The sequence below is a fragment of the Saimiri boliviensis genome, chromosome 2 (assembly GCF_048565385.1).
Source record: "Saimiri boliviensis isolate mSaiBol1 chromosome 2, mSaiBol1.pri, whole genome shotgun sequence".
NCBI lineage: Eukaryota > Metazoa > Chordata > Mammalia > Primates > Cebidae > Saimiri > Saimiri boliviensis.
The window spans coordinates 16,443,443-16,449,411 of NC_133450.1; the positions used below are offsets into that span (position 1 = coordinate 16,443,443).

At 39.0% G+C, this 5,969-nt stretch overlaps 1 non-coding gene across 1 annotated transcript; it reads right to left on the minus strand.

Moving 5' to 3' along the window:
* Positions 1 to 4,491: 4,491 nt before the first annotated feature.
* Positions 4,492 to 4,626, minus strand: LOC120364168 (U11 spliceosomal RNA). The gene has a single exon (XR_005579510.1). It is a non-coding gene; the product is annotated as a U11 spliceosomal RNA (small nuclear RNA).
* Positions 4,627 to 5,969: the final 1,343 nt, after the last annotated feature.

A 5,969-nucleotide genomic window follows, 5' to 3' on the forward strand; every position in this document is an offset into this window, starting at 1 on the left:
ATCAAAGGTAAAATGTTATTAAGAGATGATTGTTTACTTGCACACTAATGGTGCCTCAGATTTCCCAAAAGTTACTGTGGTTGGGCCCTTAGATAGTAATGTTTTATGGAAAATCTTAGAGGAAATAGAATGATGAATGAAGAGAAAATGATCAATTCCCAAGGTGTAACGTGGCACATTGGCATGAAGTGGTGCAAGTAATGAATAAAGGCAAAGAAGGGGTCTTCTTCAGCAGGCACAGCCAAATCACGGGTTTCCCCCCATGCCATGGGGCAAGATTTAGGGTTTCTCTTGCTCTGTGGCTACCCTGGCACCTTCTCCTCTTTGAATGTAGTCCCCTTAATGACAAAGAACTTTTATAAAAATTATAAATACCGGTTTATGTTTTGTGCTATACATTTTTATACTGATTTACTGTTGTCTTTTTAAAAATATGACACTGGCCTTCAATATCTCCACTAACCACCAATTTGCCAATTCTTGGAGTTGGGAAGAGAGGTAACAAGTTCTTCTAAGACAATCAGGGAATCCCTGACTCCTACCATTTTTACTGTCTCATTCTGAGAGAGATCCTCAGGTTTTCTCTTCTTCCACCAGCACTGGGATTAAAAATTCAGGTTTGAATGGAAAATATCAGGGTCTTAAAATGAATGTAGTCACCTACAGACAATTGTACTGAGTTTAATATTGTATACTAAGATGTATATGTGTTGTGTGTTTGTTTACATACATACATGCATACTCAATTGTGTGTTCAATTGAGAACTCTACGTAACAGTCACTGTACTAGTGGCTACTCAATAAATTTCTAAAGGGGATTAAATGGATTAATACCTGAAAAGCACTTAGTATGGTGCCTAGCCACAGTAGTGCTTATTATTGTTATTATTGAGGAGGAAACAGAATCCCAGAGAGGTTAAATAACTGGCCACAGCTAGTGGCTGTGTCGTATAGCCACTAATTGCTGGAGTTGATTTTTGAACCCAGGCAGTCTGATTCAAGACATTTTCTACTCAGCCACTCTTTCATAGTAAAATAGTTATAATACTTAGAGGGGAAAGAAACCCTATGTGCACACTAGTAAGCAAAGGCCAATAGTGGGTACATGGGTTTTATTACGTATTCTTGCATATTATATTCTATGTATTATTGTACTGATATATTTATACTAAACTTCCATTGACACATTTTTAGTGCAATTATTGGCTATCTTGTATTTCTAGTTGAGAAGGAGTAAAGATTCTCCCCAGTGGATCTCTCAATGGCAGATGATATAGTCAATGCAAAATGGGACATAAAGAGAATTTAGTAATTTGAACAGAAGCTTGAAGCCAAGATGAGGTAATACCCAGGGTGAAGAACAAACTGGAAAGAGAGCAACATGCTGAGATTAAGAGTATATGTGGGCTGCCTCGAATCAGTCTGTTTGAATTCAAACCCTACCTATGCCATTTTCTAGCACTGTGATTTTTGTTATCTTACTTAACTGCTCTTTGCTTTGATTTCCTTACTGGTAGCGTGAAGGATAGTATTTACTTCATGGATTTATTGTGATGATTAAGTGAGTTAATAGACATAACAAACTTAAATTACCTGGTGCATAGTAAACGCTCAATTTAATGATAATCATAAAATATTCTGTCATGTTTCCATTACCTGTCTTTACATAGTTTTGGATTACATGTGGGAAACATATATGGAAAAAGTTTCCAATCAAATCACCATGTAAAGTGTGTGTTATGGTAAAGTAGCCTGTGAGTGTAAGGATACTGTAAATTGGGCTGGACAATGGAAGTGGGGAAGCCAGTTGAATGTGAAACATCATTGACTATACATCCAGCAAGTGGGTTTCTAGGGGAGATAGTTAACTCCAGGAGCTGCTAAAGGTGAAAAACTACAAATAAACAAGTCTTGCCCAAGGCACAAGAGCTGCACATTACCAAAGGGCTTGGCAAGGAAGGAAATCACACCTGCCAATGTTCTGTCTCCTAAAATAGTCTTACCAGGAGCATTGTGGCTTACCTGGAGATGATCACATATCCAGAGGCTGCTCTCCAAACTCCTGTTGATCTCTTGGTAGTTAGAGATGAAATCTTGCATTATCGTTTTCATCTTTACCAGTCTCCATGATAATTAAGGTAAATTTTATTAAAAATCTTTTAAACCAATCTTTTATTAAATTGGATGGCTTCTCCTATCGTTAGTTTTATTAAAGTCGAGCTCAACTGTGTCGCCTATGTCAGAATCACAATGATGTGTACATAACATGCCTCAGGAACCTTTTTAGAAATGCATCTTTTCTGGTCTGACCAAAGCCTAATGAATTCAAATTTCCAGAAGGGAAGGTCTAGACTTGAGTATTCTGAAAGTGTTCTGTGGATGATTTGATGCCACACCATTGCCATGGCTATAAATGCTTTACCCTGCCTTGACATTTTATTCCTTGTAGAAAGAACCAGGTGAACACAATCTGGTCTCAATTGCGTTTGAGAAACTTCTTCAATGTTTTAGTGCTAGAAGATTGAATCTTCTTGAGTTGGCTGGAAGTAGGACGATTTATGAGTGAACTTGATACTATTGTTTTGATTTATGGCACCATTATGGACACTTGGCCATTTTGCTTGATTGTCTGACCTCCAGTGACTGCTAAGGGCCTTGGAAAGTGGGTAAGCATTTCCACGGATCTGTTGGAGTGCTGAGTCAGAAGCCAACATTTACCCTTCTCAGACAGCTCCTCCATTCCAAGCAGAGTGACACCTGGCAAGATGTTTATCTTCTTTAAGTTTCAGCTTTAACATTTCCACATTGGGACCATGCTTGCCTCTGAGGGGTTGTTGTAAGAACTAAATGAGAGAAAATATGGGATGCACACAACTTAACACATAGTCGGTGGTAAACAATATTAGTTCCCTCCCTTCTTCTTTACCTCCTTTATATCTCTCCTATGCTCTCTCTTTATTACTAAACATAGTGTGTAGGAGTCACTAACTCCCCTAATGAACCAATTAATGGTAGTTCCCAAGTGCCAAAGTATCTGAATTCATTATTCGTGTAGATCTGGGATTTTCTTTCTCATGGAACTCACAGTTCACTTGCATATTTTTTATCCCTCAGAGGTTTAGAAACATTTGTTTGAAAATGACACAGCTATTGTAAGGAATAGTTCAAATTTCTGAGTTCATTTCTTTGCAGTTCCCTTGTATTCTTAGGGTTGTTTGGGTTCTGTCAGCTCCAGCCATCAGCCCCTTACTGGCTTTCATGAGAAACTACCAAGACAGCACTATCTTAATTTTATAGCTTTAAGAAGACTTGTGCGATAAAGAGAGAGAGGAGAGGTTGCATTGTGACTGCTCTCCATGTGACCATCCTCCTTCAGAGCCTTTCCCCGACAGCCTTCTCCTCTACACAACCTCCACAACCTGTGTTCCCCAAACCTGCCTAATCTCTCAGGGAGAAACACAGTCCAACATTCTTGATTGAACGTCTTGATACACTTAGGTTCTTGAAAATGCCGTGTCTTGCATTGACTAAAGGGCAAATTCTGATAAATCCACCTGAACCAGAAGCCTCTTGAGCCCTTTCATTTCTACAAAACATAAACATAATTTGAAAGATTATTAGTAGTTGTGAAAATGTAGAATAACCACTGTGCAAATTTGCTTGAATGCAACCCCTGCCCTTTTGGGTCCATCTGCTTTTCTGTTTGCTGCTTATTACACTCAGAAAGCAGCGGAGATACTCATGCCTCATTGGCCAACTAAGAGTTAGTTTTCTTGTTTTTAATGCTGTATTAAATTGGAACACTAGTAATGCTAAATAGTCCCTCCCCGCATATGACCCTCTTTCTGCATCCAAATGACTTTCAAGATTGCATTCTATTATTGTTGTCAGTCTAATTTCATTCACATTTGAGATTTTTCAATGAGGTAGGTTAATCTTCAAAGAAGGAATGGGTAAATATGACTTTCATTTCTGAAGTTAGAAGTTTTTCATCAAAATTATTTATATTTTTTGGGGGGTATGAAAATTAAGGAAGTCTGAGCTGGTTCCCTTCTCCTCTTTCCTAGTTCACTGTCCCTTCTCCATCTTTCCTATTTACTCATTTACCTAAGCACATTAATTCCAGTATCCAAAAGAGAGACTCAATTTCCTCAGGTTCATTTCCCATCTCTGCTTCACATTAGTTACAAAGCTATGAGCAAGTCATCCCTGCCTTCGATGTAGTTTTCTCATTTAGCAAATAAGAATACTACATTTTGCCTGTATGGGGTTAGATGGCTATTTGGCCCAACCTATTTATTCCTTTCCTTTAGAGTTACTGAGCTCCAGATTCTTAGTTTTATTTTGTACTGAAATAAAGGCCATATTTCCTGGCTTCCCTTGCAGTAACATGTGACTATGTGATCAAATTCTGGACAGTGGAATATAAGAAGTGGTATATTCCACTTAGAATATGTGTCTTTTACTTTTTAATTAATTAATTTAAAAAGTAAGAACCCTGGGGCAAACAATCACCAACTTCCCAAATAAAAAAAAAAATATGCTTCCAAAATCTCTGCATGTTGATTCTGTTTGAAGAGCAATAGAATTGCCTTACGTGTGCCACTCATGACAGAAGCTCTTGGATTTGTCTTTAAAGGTAGTGGAAATGTGCCTGTTCTTTCCTGATCCCTTCTCTGCTGACTGGATGTGGGGGCTAAAGAGAAATCATCTATGTTGAACTTCAATGAAAGGAGGTCATGGTGGATGAACTGGTTCAGTGTTCCACGGTGTTAACCTAAGATTTTCCTCTGTTGTTGCTCATCCATGCACAGACTTCACAGTGCCAGGTTTTTTTCTTTGTCATATTCAACAATTGTTGAGATTGTCTTCTGCTTACTTTACAAATTCTTCTCACTTCACTGAATTTGAGAGCAATCTGACTTGTTCACTACTGTATTCAAAGCACCTAAACAGTAGTTCAAACACAATAGACGCAAAATACTGGTTGAATGAATGAATAAATGAGTGGCGAATGACCAACAACCAGTTCAGGGGATTTCTAGCCCACTGGGTCAGTGGCAGGCAGTGACAGGAAGATGCTACGTCCTGTTGGGTGGCATGAAAGAGCCTCCATGGACAGTGTTACCTAGCGGGGTGATGGTTGTCACTGTCAGGGACAGGCAGTCCAGCTAAGTAGCAGGTGAGGCAATAATGCATGACTGGATGTGGCAAAGTGATGGAACATTAAATCTATTGGTCGAAGTGTTTATGAGAACATGTAAAATATCCACTTAGGTACATAGGCATGCCTGAGTGGGGAGACAGAGAACGCTTTACATTAGTGGGGACAACAGTCCAGTGAATTTGAATTATTGTTGCTTTTCAGTGGCCATTTGTGCCCACAGGCTGGTAATAAGTAAACATTTGAGATATAACCGTCAGAATATACAGCTTCAAAGATAAAGTCAGCTTTGCTCCTAATTTTCTCTACCTTGCTCAGTGTAGAATTCTTACAGTTGCTATTTTCCTGTGTGTCTGGCTCCTGCTTTCCTCCAAACCCTGCATGGGGGTGCCCCTTCCTCACAAATCGTGGAGGTGGGTCAAAGGTTCATTAAAATTGTCTACTTTATTTGCCTCCTGTTTGTCCCGTCCATTAATCATGGAGCTCAGCCTTTTCGTTGGATGTACCCTTTGCATTCCTGCTATCTGATTCACATGGTTTGCAGAGATAATTTATGGTTAATATATGTTTTGTCTGACTCTGCTTTGAGTGTCTGAAGTGACCCACAGGGCAGTGGTGTGTATACAATGTGTGTGGGAGGGAGGCAGAGATAAAATGCTCTTTGAGGAATTATAAAGTATAATAAATTATTTTGTGCTTCACCTGACTTCTTCCCAGCCCCAATATCATGTGAAGGGAGGGGGATGAAGAGAAAGGAGGAGGGTGTAGGAATTTATGAATAACATTACCTGATCACTTTAAATAA